The following is a 9,817-nucleotide window of genomic DNA, read 5'->3' as shown; positions in this document are numbered from 1 at the left end:
AATGATATCAATCCAAAACATGCTTCAATCTTAAATTTTCAAGTTCAATCAACAAGCATCAAAGAACTAAGAACAAGGGCCTTGATCCTATCCTATTGAATCCAACATGCTAACAAGGTTACAATCATCATCAACCCCTATGCTAAATGCAACAACCCTATATGAATAAACCTAGACTCAATCCTAATATGCAATTGCAAACTACATGAACACTCTGTTTTTGTGGAAATTTTCGAATTTTTTTTTCAAATTTTTATGGGTTTTCTATGCAAATAGATGGATGCAGACTCAAACATGATATGATGCAAAAATTTGAAATAAGAATCACAAAACACGACATTAAATACATCATCTCAAACCCTCCCCCAAACTTAAATTACACAGTCTCCTGTGTAAGAAAAATTTGCAGGAGAATTTAAGAATCACAATAGAAAAAATGCAGGAATGAAATGGTATGTACAAAGGAAAGATCGGAGTACCTCAGTAGTAGAAAAAGGAGTCTGTGCTCGCCCAAGGAGGAGCGTGAAACTGACTCTGTCCTTCACCTTGTTCGGGATCCGCGGGTGTGACATCAGCTGGTTGGTCGACTTGCTGCTCAACCGCTTGCGTGCCCTGATGATCACCTTGAGCTTCAACTCGCCGCTCAACCTCAACATCATGCTCATCTCGAGCTGCAGAACAACGCGCTGATCGGTGACTAGAAGAGGCTCTGGAACCTCGCGAACCACGTCTCCTTCTCTCCCTGGACTCATGTGACGAGTGGCGTGAAGGAGCGGGTGAAGGCGGACGCTCCCGTGACACATATGAAGATTGACGTGCTAGGGAGGGAACCGGAGAGAGTGTTCTCTGACGATTTGGCTCGCTGGAGACTTTGTGTGTGGCTCGAGAGAGGGGCTCAATCGGGTGTTGGCTTGAGTGGCTCGAGTATGGTAGTTGGAGCGTGTGCGGAGTGAGATTGGCTCGAGCGTGACAGCGGAGGCATGGCTCGAACGAGTGCAGAGTGATGAACCTCTCAGGATGGGCGAGTCTGATTCCACGCCGTCGGTTGAACCTTGTTCGAGTCGATGATGGTTGAGAACGCACAATGGTGGTTGAACTCTGCGACACCTCTTTTTCATTATCCCAAACCTCTTCCTTAATTTCCTTGGAGGAGAACTTCTCATTGTACCTTGGAGCTTCTTGATTTTCCCACTCATCTTCTTCACCATAGCTGTTAACTCTTTCACTGAATCCCTTAGAATCTGAGTATTTTGTAGTTCATACAAACTGTTAAGCGCGGGAGGACGTGAATCTTGCGGTTGGTGAGGTTTAGGAAGCAGGTCTTGACGCTTAGGGAGGGTAACGACTGCACTCGAGTTGGAGAATGGTCGAGTGACACTTTGAGTTTTCTCTTTGGTTACCAAAACCTCAGTTTCTGCCTTATTCACACTCTCAAAGATGTCAAACCCAGCTTTATGATCGTTCTCTTCAATCACGAAGGTCTGCCTATCAATAGTTGGTTTCTTCTTAGAATCCTTGATGTCAAACTTCATCTTGAAGTTTTTACCCAGATTGAGATCAATCATCCCTTTTTTGACATCAATGACTGCTCCAGCTGTAGCTAAGAAAGGTCTTCCCAGGATAAGTGGATCTTTAAGCTCTTCATCCATTCCCAGCACCACAAAGTCAGTAGAAATCTCAGCTTGTCCAATTTTGATGGGCAGGTTCTCTAATAGACCATGAGGCAATCTAGTAGTCCTATCAGCCAATATTAAGCGGAGGTTGCATGACTTGTATTCGTTGAATCCTAACCTCTGAGCTACAGACAGTGGCATGAGGCTTACTGAAGCACCAAGATCACATAGGCACTTTTTGAAGGCCAATGGACCTAGAGAACAAGGCAAGGTGAAAGAACCAGGGTCCTCTAGCTTCTTTGGGATAATCATCTTCTGAATGACAGCCTTGCATTCATGAATAACCCCACCTATGTCATGCCCTACCCTCTCATCTTCCAGAGCCTTAGCTTGAGCTCCTTTAGCTATCTCCTCCTTCTCTTTGGTCTTTTCGGTTACCAAGTCAGTTAAAAACTTTTGATATTGAGGCACAAGTGCAAATGCATCAAGCAAAGGCATCCTAAGTTCAATCTCCTTAACTTGGTTTTCGAACAGAGCTTTGTACTTCTCAGTAAGCTGCTTCTTAAACCTCACTGAAAATGGTAGAGGTGGCTTGTATGGTGGAGGAATGAATCTCACAGGTTTATCCTTGGGAGCAGTGGGTTCTCTAGTAGCTTCAGGATCAGATTGTTTGGCTGACTCAATTGGATCCTTGAGCACCTCGACAGGATCATTTATCTGAACTTCATATTGAAGAAATTCCTCCCCATCTAAACTCTCAGTGTCCTCAGTGAGCCGTACATCTACAACTTGGGTGGTGATGGCATGCATAGTAGCATAGTCCTTGGGGTTTTGAACTGCTTTTCCAGGTGGTTGGCCAGTTGTTGGGGTAGAAGTAGAAACAGTCTTGCCTTCCATATACTTCATCTTGGAGTTAAGAGCTTCAAACTTGACATTCAGATCATTGTAAGAACATTTCATCCGCTGACTGAGTTCAGCAAACTTCTTAGCAGTATCCAGAGAACCACTAGCTTGACCTTGAAGAAGTTGTTGCAGCATGTGCTTCATTTCTTGATCTGGAGCTTGAGTAGGTTGAACTTGTTGAGGTGAAAATCCTGGTGGTGGTCCGGAAGGAGCGTGATAACCTTGCTGGAACTGTTGCTTAGGCACGATTCTTTGATTGTAAGGAACAAAAGGTTTTTGCGGACCTTGTTGTTGCTGCTGAGGAGGGTACACCTGATCTTGTGGATTTGCAACATTGGTGCTCCGGTAAGACAAATTGGGGTTCGTCTTGTAGGGGTTATAACCCTTGTTGTATCCACCATGATTCTGGACATAGTTGATTGCTTCAGACTACTCACCCTTCCCATCCTGAACTTGAAAAGGGTCATCCTCAGATACGAAATGGACAGTCTGCTGCTGACTTAGCAAGAGGCGGTCAAGCTTGTCATTGACATTCTTAAGGTCCCTCTTGTACTTCTCCTCAGACCCAGCGTCGCCGCGAACTGTGCGGTCATAATCCTCATTGTAGTTGCCGTCAGACTGAGCGAGATTCTCAACCAGTTGACATCCTTCCTCAACGTCTTTGTTCAAGAAATTACCGTTAGAAGCAGTGTCAAGCAGCATGTGGATTTTTGGAAGTACACCACGGTATAGAGTGCTCAGCAGTGACTCGTTGCTGAAACCATGGTGTGGACACTGGCTGCAGTAACCCTTGAAACGCTCCCAGGCTTCACAGAATGATTCTGAGCTCTTCTGAGTGAAGCTGGAAATCTCATTTCTGAGACGTGCTGTTCTGGAGTTGGAGAAAAACTTGGCCAAGAATGCCTTCTTGCAGCCATCCCAGGTGGTGATTGATCCCTTGGGAAGGTTTTTCTCCCATTGATGAGCCTTGTCTCCCAGGGAGAATGGGAAGAGGCGCAACTTGTAACCGTCCTCACTCACGCCGTTGATCTTGGTAAGACTGCAAAGACGGTCGAACTCGTCCAAGTGGTCGAGTGGATCCTCCATAGGTAAACCGTGAAACTTGTTTCCTTGGATCATGGTGATCAGACCACTTTTGATCTCGAAGTTGTTGTTCTGCACGGCGGGAGGGACGATTCCAGCATGCTGAGTATGAGTGTTCGGCGCATCCCCCGCACCAATGTTTCGCGGTCCTTGATGTGGTTCATGCTGTTGTTCCATAGTGACTTGTGCGGGATGATCAGTGGGTTGACGAGCTTGTCGTGGGCGTTGCAACCGATTTATTTCGTCGATAACAGGAACGAGATTCTGATGCCCTCTTGATCTGGTGTGCATGCAAGGTTGCAATCAACAGGTACCTGAGATTCAAAACAAACAAGCAGAAAACCAAAGCAAGTCAGTACTCGGAATGATAAGTGTAACGGAACTTAATCTTGCAAAACTTGAAAGAGTGTTTTTATCTAACAGTCCTAGAATGATCAAAATGCAAAACGGAAATGTGTCACAGAACTAGAAACAAGAATGCATGACAAGAAGCGAAAGTGAATGAAAACGCAAACGGTTCTAACATGAACAAACGAAACAGTTCCAGGAATGTAATAAAAATCAGAAAGAAAGAAGTCCTGAGGATGGGGTAATTGATGTCGGTGGAGTATCCTAGTCTAAGGAGTGTTTAACATACCACAAGCAAGGTATCCCTAAACAATGAACATCACAACTTAGCTAATCCAATCTCTTGGCAAAAGCTACTCAGACTGAACCACTTCCATACCTAGCTCTCGCTAGAGAAACGTGGTCGAGCAGGCATGAGAAACAAGTTCATTCACGTCAACAAACATCCTAGACAACTAATCTCTTAGGCTAGGAACGTAAGTCTCTGGCACTAGTTGGTCAGACATTTCATCAAACACCTTTTGGGTGCGGAAATGTCTCGAACCTAGTTCCAATTGATCAGAGAGAAACTAGTAATTCTAACTCTAGTCCAGAAGAGAATCATACAATCAAAGCTTAAACACTCTACATCCTAAGATCCTCCACCTAATCTATCCCATCCTCAAGAACTAACACACTACTCAGATCCGAAAATCATAGTCAAGGATGCAAAAACAGAAATCATTGAAACAAGCATTATTAGGTAGATAAAAATAAGGTGAACAACTTTGTAGAAAGAATCAAATGCAAAATCTCAATAATCTCAAAGATATCGGAATACAAGTCTGAGAACATTTTTTGGAGGCTCGGTTCAGAAACCTCCTGGGAACAAAAACGAGATAAAAGATAAGATGTCTCTGCAAAGACTTAACAAAATGTATATATAGTAGTCCAACATGGAAAGCCCTAAAACTTAAAACGACAAGGTAAAGCTTCGGTTCGGTAATCTCCTGAAGCGTGTGAAACCAAACGTCCTTCTTCCCGACATGTGCGATCGAGTCCGTGTGCGTCGAATGGAATGCAATGTCATCATAGCTCGGATGGAAGGCTGAGGAGCATGGCTTGGACGGAACGGAGATGGTGACAATGGCTCAGACGAAACAGAGATGGTGACCATGGCTCGGACGAAACGGAGATGATGACCAAGGCTCGGACGAGACGGAGATGGTGACAATGGCTCGGATGAAACGGAGATGGTGACCATGGCTCGGACGAGACAGAGATGGTGACAATGGCTCGGACGAAACGGAGATGGTGACCATGGCTCGGACGAGACGGAGATGGTGACAATAGCTCGGACGAGAATGGCTTCCAACGTCTCCTAAATACCTGAAATACTCCAAAATGCACAATGTATGCAAGAATGATGCAAGAGCTACCTAGACGTGCAAAGTTACAGAAAGAACTAGAAAATGATGCAAACCAATGAGTTATCCTAGCTAAATGCATGATAAAAATAGGCTAAGAAGAGACAAAATATAGACATATCAAAGACCATGATGGAGATGGCAAGAAGTATCCTGAAGCATATGCGTATGCCTAATCATCTGTGGGGAGAAGCGATAAGGCACACCACATACATCTTGAACAGAGTGGTGACACGATCTCTTAAGAATGAGACACCGTACGAAAGCTTTCGAGATGACAGATCGAGAGCACTTGTTCACTTAGGAACAGAACCAGGTTCCAAAGCTTATCGCTTACTTGATCCACAAACTAGAAGAATAGTAGTGAGCCGCGATGTTATCTTTGATGAAACAAAGGGATGGAACTGGAATCATAATAACTCTGAACAAGATGGTGATGGAGGCTTTAGAATCGAACTCCATAGTTTTGGAAACCATGGTCTTCAAGAGGGAGAAGGGAACCATGAGGGTGATATGAGACATACAAGTGAAGTTGAAATAGGTGATAGTAAAGATCATGAATCCGATTCTAATGAAGATCAAGATGTTCACGAGGAAGAAGAACTTGAGCATGGCAGTGAACAAAATCATGAAACACCACCACCTGTTCTTCGAAGATCACAGAGACAGAGTAATCCACCAAAATATCTTCAAGACTACGCTCTACTTGCAGAAGAAGAAGGAGAAGAACTCTTACTCTGCCTAAACAACGAACCAAGAAATTTCTGGGAAGCTAAAGAAACTACAGAGTGGACAAATGCGTGTAAAGAAGAGATTACCTCCATTGAGAAACTCCACACTTGGGATCTCGTTGACCTACCAATAGGAGCAAAGACGATTGGGTTGAAGTGGGTTTTTAAGCTTAAGAGAAACTCATACATAAGCATAAATAAGTACAAAGCTCATTTAGTTGCAAAAGGCTATGTTCAAAAGTATGGAGTCGACTTCGAGGAAGTCTTTGCACCAGTAGTTCGAATTGAGACGATAAGATTACTCATCAACATCGCAGCCTCAAATGGATGGGAAATTCACCATCTTGATGTCAAAACAGCATTTTTACATGGTGAGTTGAAAGAGACAGTCTATGTTCTGCAACCGGAAGGCTTTGAGAAGAAAGGAAGTGAGAACAAGGTTTACAATCTGAATAAAGCATTATATTGACTAAGACAAGCTCCAAGGACATGGAACAACAAGTTAAATAACATCCTAATGGAACTTAAGTTTGAAAAATGCTCTAAAGAACCTTCAATCTATCGAAAGGGGGTAAGAGAAGGAATCCTTGTTATTGCTGTGTATGTAGACGACTTATTTGTAACAGGAATGACTCTAGAGATCATTAACAAGTTCAAGGGTGAGATGTCTTCTAAGTTTGAGATGAGCGATCTTGGTAAACTAACCTATTACCTTGGGATTGAAGTGCATCAACATGACAAAGGGATTACTCTAAACCAATGGAGATATGCACTTAAGATTCTCGAAGAAGCAGGAATGAAAGATTGTAACTTGGCTCACATACCTATGGATACAGGTCTGAGTTTGGGCAAGTCCGAACATGAAGCAGAGATTGATGCTACGAAGTTCAGGAAAAATGTTGGCTGTCTCCGTTATCTGCTTCATACAAGGCCGAATTTATCTTTTTCTGTTGGCATGCTAAGTTGATATATGCAGAGTCCTAGAGTTTCACATGGAGCGGCAATGAAACAAGTGTTAAGTAGTCACAATGTTGTTCCAGATGATGGGAGAAGTACTGTGGAACACATTTTCTATCTTGGTAAAAGTCCAATCACCTAGTGTTCTCAGAAACAAGATACTGTTGCAATATCATCTTGCGAAGCAGAGTTTATGGCAGGGACAGAAGCTGCGAAACAAGCAATCTGGCTTCAAGAATTTCTTAGTGAAGTCACTGGAGCAGCGACTGCAAGTGTTGTCATTTACATTGACAATAAGTCTGCAATTGCACTAACAAAGAACCCAGTGTTCCATGGCAGAGGTAAGCACATTCATCGAAGATACCATTTCGTGAGAGAATGTGTCGAGAGTAATCAAATAGAAGTGGAGCACATACCAGGAAGAGAACAAAAGGCGGAAATACTCACAAAGGCATTAGAGAGATTCAGGTTTAAGGAAATGAGAGAGCTCATCGGGTTACAAGACATTGGGAAAGAAGGTTTCAAGCTTAAGGGGGACAATGTTGAGTTAAGCTTGAATAAGCGATTAGGAAAAACAGAGAGAATAGGAAGTTATCCTCTTTGAGTAAAAGGGAAACTATCCTATAATGAGAAAAAGAAAACTGTTTGAGATCTAGGCATATAAATTGAGATGTCGAGATGTGGCATTCAATAAGAGAGAAAAGAGAGTTTTATGTGTTTGAAAGTTTGAGAGATTGAGAGAGAAGAGATTGTTAGAAAGCTTTAGTTTTTGAGTTATTTTCTAAAGCTAATAAAGAGAATTCTTTATTTATCTTGTGTTTATCAATCTCTTAGATTCTATATTTACCACAGCACAGAGCCAGCCGGCCGTAAGCACAAGCTGGTGAAACATGTGTTTGTGTGTCTTTTTTTTTTCACTAGAAGGATTTTCATTGATGGAATGCATTTGAGTTATACATAGCCGAAGAGGATAAGAATCCTTTCGGAGATTGAGCCGGCAGGTACAAAGAAACCCCCAGAGGCTTAATTCTAAACAAGGAAATCTTACAAATTAAAACACAAATATTTAAACAAAACTAAACAACACTGTAAAGCTAATGGAAATCAACTCTAAAAACCATGGCAGCCGGGAGAGGCTTGAATTAGACACTATATTGTTTGTGTGTCTCAGAATGAATATATTTTATCATCTTTAAAATAAATGGAAATTTTCATTAGTCTTCTTGTGGTAACGGGTTACAGAAATGTTTCATGATATGTCTGGTAAGTAGAAATATTTATGTAGATAAGTTACTCCAGTAGTGTGCCTCTACAAAAATATTTGAAAAGGACAGATATGACAATACCTAACACTTTCTGATGTGTTAGCTGTCTATTTTTGTTGTTGCAACGGACGACACTCATCATATTAAACGAGAATGTCCTGCTCACGCATTGCTCTTTCATCGGCCTTATCCATAGATGCCATAGGCCTAAGCCCACAGACTTCTTTGACCAACACGAAGTCGGGAGCCCAATTGATACTTAAAGTTCAAAACTAAAATCAAGTTTAACTGATTACTGAATACATTTAACTATTTTACCAATGTAAAGAATATGAGGGTAATTTGCTAGAGATAAGTTTAATTATGGATCTAGCAACATAAAGAATAGTGTCAATTTTTTTTTTAATTTCTTTTTTACATACTATAATTGGTCAATGCAAAAACAAGAAATAAACACTTTCTGATGCAATGACAAGAAAACAAAAGGGCTATTATATTTCTAAAATTACAATGTTCAATTTTTTAAAAATAAGCATTAGAAATATTTTGGAAAAGCTGGCGTTTTTCTTCTGTTTCTGGTACAATAAACCTAAAATCACTACTTAAAAAAAAAATGTTAGTAGTTGTTTCTGTTAACAACAAGTTAATTACTGCTTCATCGGATCCTACAATTTATGGTAAGAATGAAAGTCTTAATGAATTAGTGAATGTATCAATACAATAACTGTTTATTAAGTAATATTTTTACATAATTTTTTTTTTTGGTTAATTAGAGAGAGGTGAGAGTATATAAATTTTGAACCAATTTATGTTAAATCTAGTAGTATCATCTTTTTATAAATTGATTGAGCTTACACTTATTGACGTCCTAACACTAATAATTCTTCTTTAATTTCTTTTTCTTTTTGAAAAGGATCTTTTATCTCAGGATATCCAACTTTTACAAAAGAAGTGTAAAATCTCTCTCACACACAAAAAGGAAACGAGAATCTTTCACGTGAGAATGCAGCTTTTTCGTTTGTTTCATTTTCATGCCTAACGTATTCTTGTGATTATATCATGTACATCAAATAATTCGTTCTTTATCGGACTTTTCTTCTGCAAATACAAAATAGCCACCGTACAGTTCAGATTTCTGTTTTTTACAACCGAAATAGTACTTGCATTCATTGTTTAGCAAATTATACAACGGTGAGAAATTTTATTTACATTTCATATACTTTTGAAATGTGGAAACTCGTGAAATAAAATATCTACCGACAAACACAAAAAGATAAAAAAGTGATAGAACAAGACACTGCGTTAGCCTGCATGCCTCGAATAAAACAATGTACTCTTTCTCTAAATATCGATTCCAAATATCATCCTTTTCAAAATGGTTTATTCTTCAACCAAATTTTTTAAAATATTACCATTCTATTATGTGAAAGTTTTAGACCAAAATGGTTTATGTGAAAGTTTTAAGTGTTTAACAGTGAACCAAACTAAAAAGAGAAATAAAGAGAAAGCAA

At 40.5% G+C, this 9,817-nt stretch overlaps 1 non-coding gene across 1 annotated transcript; it reads left to right on the top strand.

Annotated features, from left to right (window-relative positions):
* The first annotated feature begins 3,273 nt into the window (after window positions 1–3,273).
* On the top strand, window positions 3,274–3,380 carry LOC147943732 (small nucleolar RNA R71). Its single transcript, XR_015558640.1, has one exon. It is a non-coding gene; the product is annotated as a small nucleolar RNA R71 (small nucleolar RNA).
* The last annotated feature ends 6,437 nt before the right edge of the window (window positions 3,381–9,817 follow it).

Source organism: Camelina sativa, chromosome 5 (assembly GCF_030686135.1).
Source record: "Camelina sativa cultivar CO46 ecotype springtype chromosome 5, ASM3068613v1".
NCBI lineage: Eukaryota > Viridiplantae > Streptophyta > Magnoliopsida > Brassicales > Brassicaceae > Camelina > Camelina sativa.
This window is presented reverse-complemented; position numbering and strand designations above follow the sequence as displayed.